Here is a 9,445-nt window from a genome sequence, read left to right as displayed (position 1 = left end):
TGTGCATCATCCTGGAGCTGAGATCAAGCAGGCTATGCAGCAGCATCGAGCTGACAAACACACACGTGCAAAAACTTAACTCTGGCTCCGTGTTGCGAGCTGCACCTGTTTAGCGCAGCCAGGCCCTCCCTGTGTGAAACTGGTCTGATCTTGAACTAGGTCTAAACCACTGCAGCTCTCTGCTGATGTCCACAAGCATTCCCCGCACAAAGGCTATTGCTGTTTGAAGTGGCCTCAGTTGATATATAATATAAAATGCATAGACTTATTTAATAGCAAATATCAATGTATTTATCTCGGAGATATAGCATAGGACTATAACGTAATATTTATATAATTTACGTAACATTAAAAGTTTCTTCCGTAGAGATGTCAGTATGCCTTTTTCTCCTCTATCTGTCCCTCTAAACCCTGCCCCTCAGCCAAAACAAACCACGCTGAAAGCTTCAATGACTCGTGCTGTGCCTTTTGAAAATGGGGCAAGTAAAACACTGTGTGCGGGAGTGTGCGCTGTAGAGATCCAGATGTCTCCGTGGGTCGTTGTAAACCGCACTCAAAACAACTTGTTACCGTCAAACTGCATGTTTATTGTGTGCAGGGGAAGCTCAATCACTGCTTCTATGTTGTTTCAGACGGGACAGTGACAGAAAAGTATCATAACGCTCCGTCCATCAAATCAGCTCTAATCTCACGTCACCATGGCTCCCTTTAGGGGACAGTCCTCAGAAGGCGATTATTACAGCGCATTAATATATATTGAGTATTGCCATTCTGGTTTGATTGTATGCATCAAAGCATCTTAAGGCAAGGGCAAAATATCCAGATATATATTGTATATTGTGATATAGCTTGAAAATATCGAGATATTAAAAAAAGGCTACATCACCCAGCCCTAGTTAATTGCCAGATCGAATAAAAAAAATAATGATAGTAGCCTAATATTAGTTTTATTTTTTTATATTATTTGTGTTTTCTAATGGGAAATAACATAATTCCTCCTTTTATAAAACTCTATAATTTCCTGCTCAGATTTGCCTTAATTTGCCCGTATTTCACCTGTTTTTGTCGTAAAACTCGTGGGTAAGGCCAGATCAAATATGAATATTTGAAGGCATTTCATGCTAATGACGCTGTTTTTCAGCCGCCGCATTCATCAAAGTCACGTCCTGCATACACCAGAAAAGGACAGGTACACATTGCTTCATGAATCTGACGTGCCCTCTGGTGTATTTCCACAATACACCCAAAATATACGCCATTCTCTACGCAATGTTAGTAAATGAGGCCTATTGTGTCCCAGTGAACCATGTGAACCAGTGATGGTGTTGTTGCTTCTTGACAACCCCACTTTCCCTATCCTTCCTCATATTCTTTCTTGTATTCTACAGAGACCAGAGAGAGACCAGAAGTCCAGTCCTGCAATATGACATCAGGCAGTTCTGCTTGTGAGGTTAGGTTAAATATGTGTTAAAGCAATAAGTCCCATTGTTTTACAATGGCTAAGAAAAGAAGTATGACACAACACAAAGCATCACCATGTACACCTGGCATAGTTTTATTGAATGAGGGCACAGCAAAATGTAGTGAATTATTGGTAAATAACAATTCATCCGCAAAATATATTTTCTCTAGCTGAATTGTTAGCAAGTAATTAATAAATGCAGACAGCGTAACCTTTCTAAGGTGTACTAATGTAGAACAAAATGCAGCCAGAAATGTGATATGGGAATTTTACAAGAGGATGCTCAATGACAATAAATTTAATTGAATTGACAATTGTGTAGATGATGTCCAAGTTGTCATCTGCATCTGTTTAACTTGTTTAGACACAGCTCAGTGGTGCAAGCATCCCTTCTGGCCAACACTCTGTTGCAGAGCTTGGTGACCATGCCCATGACTTGGAACTCAATGTTTTCTCTACAGACTTATCCAGCGGTGAGTCCTTGCTTGAATTGGCAATGTTTGATAAATACTGGGGTCTTGCAAAGCACTGTGCCTTCATGTCCTGTGTTCTCCTCAACAGACACCGAATTGAGAGCCGAGTGTCAGTCATTTGGTCCCACACCAGACAGCCCTGTGCATGAGGTTAGTTTGAATTCAGCTGTTTATTTTGGGATGTATGAATGTTTAGAAATGATGTAGTTTCGTAAGGGACATATTTGCGATTGCTGGACTTTTATTTTGACAAGTTGTCGTTGTTCAGTCTTCTACATTAATGAAAGGTTTGTTATGAATGTTGAGCCATGTCTTGTGAAACAGTCATGAATGCTTTTTTGTGCAGTTTATGACAGCTGCTATGAATGTGTTGTGAAACTCACCCGTCAATTAAAGTGTTACCACACTTTGTTACCCTGGCTACATCATTTTGAGTGTCATAAACTTCAAGGTTTGAGTGAGGGTGTCCCTTTAATGTAAAATGGACACTGTACCAGTTGGTGCCTGTTCGTCTTTGCATATTGCTGTTCTTTTTTTTTTTAGGTGCAATGTGTCGGAGGTTAATGCAGCACTGTGAAAGAGGGGATTGGAGAAGTTGGTGTCCAACACCAGGAGGTGTCACCCCCTATGTTCTCAACAGACCTTGCCAGTGGTCAGTGATAGTTTTGAGTAAATGTTGTTAACTTCTGGCAATGCATGTCATGCCTGCTAAGGGATTGCAGCATAAAAAACATTGGCAATATGAGGCCATTTTTAATCAGGGATGTGAGTTGAGTATCTTATGGCTATATTTGGTTTTATGACATGAGGAAAGTTAAGCACTGAATCTCCCCTGTTTTCCCTCGTACAGAGACCAAATCAGGATTGGAGTGCCAATCATCCAGAGCCGCACCAAACGACTCTGCTTGTGAGGTGAGTTTGAATTTACCTCTGTTTTGAAATTGACCAATGGTTAGAAGTACTGTGATGTTCCATGGAACACAATTGTCAGTATTTTAGTAGTTTATTTTTTGTGTTTGGGACAGTGCATGTTAATGAACACACGTCTCTGGATTGAAAGTAAGTAAAGTGAGGAAACATCTTGAAGCTACAGTAGAAATGTCCTCTATTCAGTATGGATGGTCTTTACTAACCATGGTGCCCCCCCAACACTGGTGTTTTTCTGAGTTTGCCATACACTGGGAGTTAAATAGTGGAAATGTTCTTTATTCAGCATAGATGGTCCTTACTAACTATGGTGTCCCCCTAACACTGGTGTTTTTCTGAGTGTGTCATACACTGGGAGTTAAATAGTGGAAATGTTCTTTATTCAGCATAGATGGTCCTTACTAACCATGGTGTCCCCCTATCACTGGTGTTTTTCTGAGTGTGTCATACACTGGGAGTTAAATAGTGGAAATGTTCTTTATTCAGCATGGATGGTCCTTACTAACCATGGTGTCCCCCTAACACTGGTGTTTTTCTGAGTGTGTCATACACTGGGAGTTAAATAGTGGAAATGTTCTTTATTCAGCATAGATGGTCCTTACTAACCATGGTGTCCCCCTATCACTGGTGTTTTCTGAGTGTGTCATACACTGGGAGTTAAATAGTGGAAATGTTTCTTATTCAGCATGGATGGTCCTTACTAACCATGGTGTCCCCCCTAACACTGGTGTTTTTCTGAGTGTGTCATACACTGGGAGTTAAATAGTGGAAATGTTCTTTATTCAGCATAGATGGTCCTTACTAACCATGGTGTCCCCCTAATACTGGTGCTTTTTTGAGTGTGTCATACACTGGGAGTTCACTAGTGGAAGACTGGGGGTTTGAGCATGGATGTCATTAAAATTCCAAAGGACAGCGTCCTTGCATACCTTGAGTTTCTGTGCAAAAAAAAATAGAATTGTTTTAACTTTTGTTGCTTTACTGAAATAGATAGTCCAGGGTTAATTAACATATGTCCTTGCAGTTTGAGGTTATGTAGTGCTGTGGCTAGGAAGAAGAGAATAATTGTCTCTATCAGTTAGTTACCCACTGTTTCACTAGTGGCCTATATTGTAGAGAGGCAGGTTCAGAAAGTACACGTGTTGTGATTTTTAAATGCCAAAGTTCCAAGTATAAGCATATCTTTCTCTTTTGTGTGTGTGATGAGTGACATCCCTACGGTTAGCCAAGCTAAACATAAGTCTCAGGAATTGAATAGATTTGCTTAGCTATTATATCTCAAAAGTAACTTATTTCCCGCTTTTATCTTTCCTGATGGATTTGTAGAAAAGGTTGTGTGAAAGTACAACAGCCAAATGTTTTTGGAATCAAAATAGGCCATTCACGTGAAGCGAAGGAGGTTTTTTTTTTTTTTACTAGGGGGGGGGGGGGGGTTTGGATGGTGAGTCGCATCACAAATTTATCACGCAGGGTTTCCCTATCCCTGGAGACTATCACCTTTGGGTATTATCATTTATATTTTTAGGCTATTTACATTTTCCTATTGCTCTTGATTAGACTTAGGCCTAAGTTAGGCTACAACCTTAAATCCTCACAAATGTATCGCTCTTTCATCCAGTACGTTGCAGCTCGGCTAAATGTATTTTTCATGAACCATTAATTTGCGTGACTCCAAAATAAAACTACAACTTATAGATGAGTTGCTTCAAATGTCAACCCAATTGCACAATAAGTGAAACTCCACTGTTTTAATTGTTGTTTGGACAAATTTCAACAAGCCCATATTTGTAATATTACCAATGCAAAAAACTCTTCTTGGTTTGATGCTTTGACTTTGAATGGGTAAAGTAAATGCTCTGCCACTCCAGTGAATTCTACCTTAATGGTTCAAACCTGTCTACTTTTTGTCTAAATTGAATTTTATCCATCACTCAAACTGTGCATTTGTACTAAACAGTTAATTTTGTTCACATTTCTTGATTTTGTATGTTTCAGAAGTGTGAAGCTGTTTGCATTTAATAAGAAAATGTGCATGTAATCGGTCAGCATGGGAAACTGCTAAATTGTTGTCTAACGCTATGCTTTGTCTAATTTTGTCTATGAAGAATGCTGTGGTGTGTGGCATAAAATCTGCCTCCAGAAATCCTCAGAAGACTGGGATATATTAGATGTAAGTGTACATTGAAGTATATATCAATATGATGAGTTTGTTTTTGAAATCCATATATCCCATGTGTATTTCATTCATTCATTCATTCATTCATTCATTTAATGTACTTTACAGGAGGATGTCTCATCTGATGACGAGTACATCCCAGAGTCTGTATCAGGTTCAGAAAGCTCAGGGACAGAGTTCAGTGTTGAGTTGCCTGAACCATCCAAAACGTCCCATACCACTAATATGCCTGATTTAGGCGTTACATTTGCTGAACAAGAACAAATGATGATGGATCTAGAAACTACCGGTGATCTCCAAAGTGACCCCGAACCGAAACCAGAAAGCTCAGAGTCATATATGCAGAAAACGAGAGATACGAGTACCGAAAAGGGTACTGTGGATATTCTTGGCCAAAGTAAATCCCAAACCAAATCAGGAAAACTCCTTAAAAGCCATGTCAATTATTGTTTTGTATGTGGAAAACCTCAAACAAAACTTGCACGTCATCTCGAGAGGCATGTAAATGAAAACGCTGAAATCGCACAGGCACTCCAGTTCCCCAAATCATTAAAGGACAGAAAGGTTATTCTTGAAAAATTACGAAACCTTGGCAACTTCAAGCATAACTCAGTCGTTAACACCACAGGGTCAGGCTGTCTTAAAGTGAAAAGGAGTTCCAAACAGAGCAAAAGCTCTGAGACGTATGATTACTGCTTGTACTGTAAGGGTATGTTATCCAGAAAAGAACTTTCTCGACATATGAAAAGATGTGCTCTGAGACCAGAGAATCATGTTGAAGAGGGACCTGAGTTGAGAGAGAGAGTCATTGGTATAGCATCTGCTCAATCTACAATGTCCCAGCCAATTTCAAGTGAACTTTGGTCATTGCTGGGCAAAATGCACAAGGATGCCGTGTCCTCTGCAGTAAGGAATGATCATTATCTCATGCAGTTTGCCCAGTCTCTCTTTAATAAACATGGAAGTGACCAATCAAAGCATGAATATATAAGACAGAAAGGGAACTTGGGAGATTACAACTAGAATCCAGAACATGGAAGAGGAAATAAAACCAGGCAACTTCCTTACTCTTACTAGTGCTGTCAAAAGAGTTTCAGGTTTTGATAACAAAAACAACACATACAAAGCCCCAAGTTTGGCCCTGAAAATTGGGCATTCTCTCAGAAAGATAAGTGACCTCATGATGTGTCGTGCCCTCATGGAAGAGGACCAAGTGGCGATCGATTCCATCAAAAGGTTTCATACACTTCATGAAACAAAGTGGTCTGAATTAGTTTCCCATTCTGCTTTATCAAACCTGAGCGAGGCACAATACAGCAAGAGCACCAGGCTTCCACTGGCCAAAGACGTTCAGAAACTACAGTTACATCTTGGTCAGCAAATGGAAATGGCTAAGGAGAAACTAGCCGATAACCCAACAGCAGGCACTTGTGCAGCACTAGCAAAGGTGACCCTCTGTCAAATCATTTTGTTTAATAGGAGGAGGGAAGGTGAAGTGGCGCGGATGACTGTAAAAAATTTTGAAGATCGTGACATGTCACAACTTAACGATGATATAAGCACTGGGCTTACAGAAGTTGAGAAGAGACTCTGCAAACAATTCGTCAGAGTGGAATTAAGGGGGGAAAAGGACGAAAGGTTGCTGTGATCCTGACTCCTGATCTGACTGCTAACCTGTCACTTCTCATTAGTAAGAGGAAAGAGTGTGGAGTTACTGAAAACAATGATTACCTCTTCGCTGTTCCTTGTAGTGGTGGTCACTACAGAGGGCAGTTTGGTCAATTTGCAGATGCTTGTGGAGCCAAAGATCCTCAAAACCTCAGATCAACTAATCTTCGCAAACAGATCGCCACAATAAGCCAAGTCATGAACTTGAAAGATAATGAACTGGACCAGCTGGCCAATTTTCTTGGCCATGACATTAGGGTGCATAGAGAGTATTATCGACTGCCCCAATCAACAATTCAGCTGGCTAAGATCTCAAAGCTGTTTATGGCTATGGAGAACGGAAGTGTGAAGGATATTCAAGGAAAATCTCTAGATGAAATTGATGGTATCCATCATTTATGTTGTTAAATCTACTTAGTGTATGTGTATATGGTTGGTGAAATATTTAAAATGGGCTTTTTTATATACATTTAGATAACAGCCTACTGTCATTACAACATGCATGAACTTCTTATTGCCTACCCTCACTGCTGTGTAGTTGATGCCATTGTTTGTTTTTTTTGTCTTGTTTTGTTTTTAGACAATGAAGACATGTTGGCTTCTGCAACTTGTGGATTGCCTCACCTCCCTGAGACCACAGCTCAAGGTATGGTTATGGTTATTGCTATTTGGCAGATGCCTTTGTCCAAAGCGACATACAAATAAAAGTAGGCCAATCTTTACAGCTAACCAGCTCATCTATGCCTCCCGGTATCCCGGGCGTCCATATCATCATAGCAACCACAGAAAAATATTGTACTGGAAAAAGTACAGAACATTTACTTAAACCGAATGGATAATATGAAAGTTAAGGCTGTTATGTGCAAGGCAGTAAAATATATTACTGTTTTACATGTATTCCCATTCTCCATGGCCATGGTGTTTGATTGGTAGGTAGACAGGCTCTTTAAGCCCATACATTTATACTGTGCAATATTTTTTTAGATGACCTGGGGAACTCTGTCTGTGTGACTTCTGGTTCACCTCATCTCCCTGACTCAGTTACTCAAGGTATTTTTTAAATGCTGTTCATCACTAGGCACGCTTGCTAATGTGCAGTCTACACTTACATTATGTTTGGTTAGACATACACTATATTGTCAAAAGTATTGGGTCACCTGCCTTGACTCACATATGAATTTAAGTGACATCCCATTCTTAATCCATAGGATTTAATATGACGGCGGTCCACCCTTTGTAGTTATAGCAGCTTCAACTGTTCTGAGAAGGCTTTACACAAGGTTTAGGAGTGACTTTATGGGAATTTTTGACCATTCTTTCAGAAGCGCATTTTTTTTTTTTTTTGAATGCTTTTATTGTCATTGTACACATGTACCATGAGATTAAAACAAGCCAACTCCAGTAACAGTGCAAGAAATAAAATAAATAAATAAACAATATATACAATATAACATAGGACATAAATAAATAGTACAGGAAAGGAGGTAAAGGAACGGAGAGCCGTGAGCCACTACGACCATGCGCGCTGCCATAGTAACAAGAAGCACATTTGTGAGGTCACACACTGATGTTGGACGAGGAGACTGGCTCTCAGTCTCCACTCTAATTCATCTCAAAGGTGTTCTATAGGGGGGGGCACAGCAAAAAAAAGTTTGGGAAGCACTGGTATAAAGCATATAAAGAAGCTGAATGTATTTTGTTTTTTATTATCACGCACATTTAGTCTACACAAGTTCCAGGGTGTTTGGCAATTTTGAACAGCAACATCCCTACCTGCAAGTACATCTTGAAGGATCTTTTGTCTTTTTTTATCTTCCAATCTTAATCTCTTTAATTTTTTCAGGTTCCCGTGTTTCATGAAGGCGGTGTGTGAAGAAACCATGGACTGAGAAGGAGATACAAGCTGTGATGAAACATATGAGGCCTTTTTTTGAAAACGGTTTAACTGCCACCATTCAGCAGTGCCTGAAGTGCAGGGAAAAGGAACACCCTATCTTGGAGACAAGATCCATTCAAAACATTCGAGATTTTGTACGCAACAGAGGCGTGGCCTTTAAAAGACATTCAGAGGCTAAACGCTAAATGCACTTTTGGATAGCCTGAGCCTTTACTTTTTTCTAGGCATGTTTTATAAGTTGGTGTCTCGTTTTAAGAAATGGTTTAGGTCACGCAGGTTGGCGGTTGGTTGAGGACATGAAAATGTCCATAATACTAGCGAGCAAGGATGCAAAGATAGTTGCTGGTGGGGTTGAGTTCGTCCTTGTGGATGCAAGCACTGCTTTTGTGTTGTGCTTGTAGGTTTTTGTCACTTCTAAATTATTTTGCTTGCAGGCAGGTTTTTGTTTGTATTGCTTTATAATTAGCCTGGACCTTTTAATGTCAGGATTCGCTTTTATTTTCCTTTAAATTTTTACAAATCTCTATTTTGTTAAGAAAAGGATTCTTGAGATGACCAAATAAAGTTCAGTGATACAGCAACTGTTGTGCTGTGTGTTAATAATGACATACCTACAAAAAAGGCTTTTTTTTTTATCAGGTCATAAACGATCTGGGTTTTTTGATTGTGCTCCTTATGTACATTATTCGCAACTTATGTCCCGATGCAAGTTATTTACACCTAATTCAACTTATGTGGCAAATTGAAATGTACAACAGAGGTCAACAAAGAAAACAAAAATTACCTCTTAATATATATTCCATATTATTACAATTGTGTGCCTCAATCACTTTGGTCTAAAT

The 9,445-nt window shown here is 39.6% G+C and overlaps 2 long non-coding RNA genes across 2 annotated transcripts; both read left to right on the top strand.

The window, feature by feature from the left end:
- The first annotated feature begins 1,097 nt into the window (after positions 1–1,097).
- On the top strand, positions 1,098–3,185 carry LOC114459463 (uncharacterized). The gene is made up of 6 exons (XR_003673361.1): positions 1,098–1,450; positions 1,827–1,935; positions 2,024–2,085; positions 2,479–2,587; positions 2,786–2,847; positions 2,961–3,185. It is a non-coding gene; the product is annotated as an uncharacterized LOC114459463 (long non-coding RNA).
- Positions 3,186–7,323: 4,138 nt separating this feature from the next.
- LOC114459466 (uncharacterized) lies at positions 7,324–8,613 on the top strand. Its single transcript, XR_003673364.1, has 3 exons — positions 7,324–7,352; positions 7,691–7,756; positions 8,550–8,613. It is a non-coding gene; the product is annotated as an uncharacterized LOC114459466 (long non-coding RNA).
- The last annotated feature ends 832 nt before the right edge of the window (positions 8,614–9,445 follow it).

The sequence above is a fragment of the Gouania willdenowi genome, unplaced genomic scaffold, assembly GCF_900634775.1.
Source record: "Gouania willdenowi unplaced genomic scaffold, fGouWil2.1 scaffold_315_arrow_ctg1, whole genome shotgun sequence".
Taxonomy (NCBI): domain Eukaryota; kingdom Metazoa; phylum Chordata; class Actinopteri; order Blenniiformes; family Gobiesocidae; genus Gouania; species Gouania willdenowi.
This window is presented reverse-complemented; position numbering and strand designations above follow the sequence as displayed.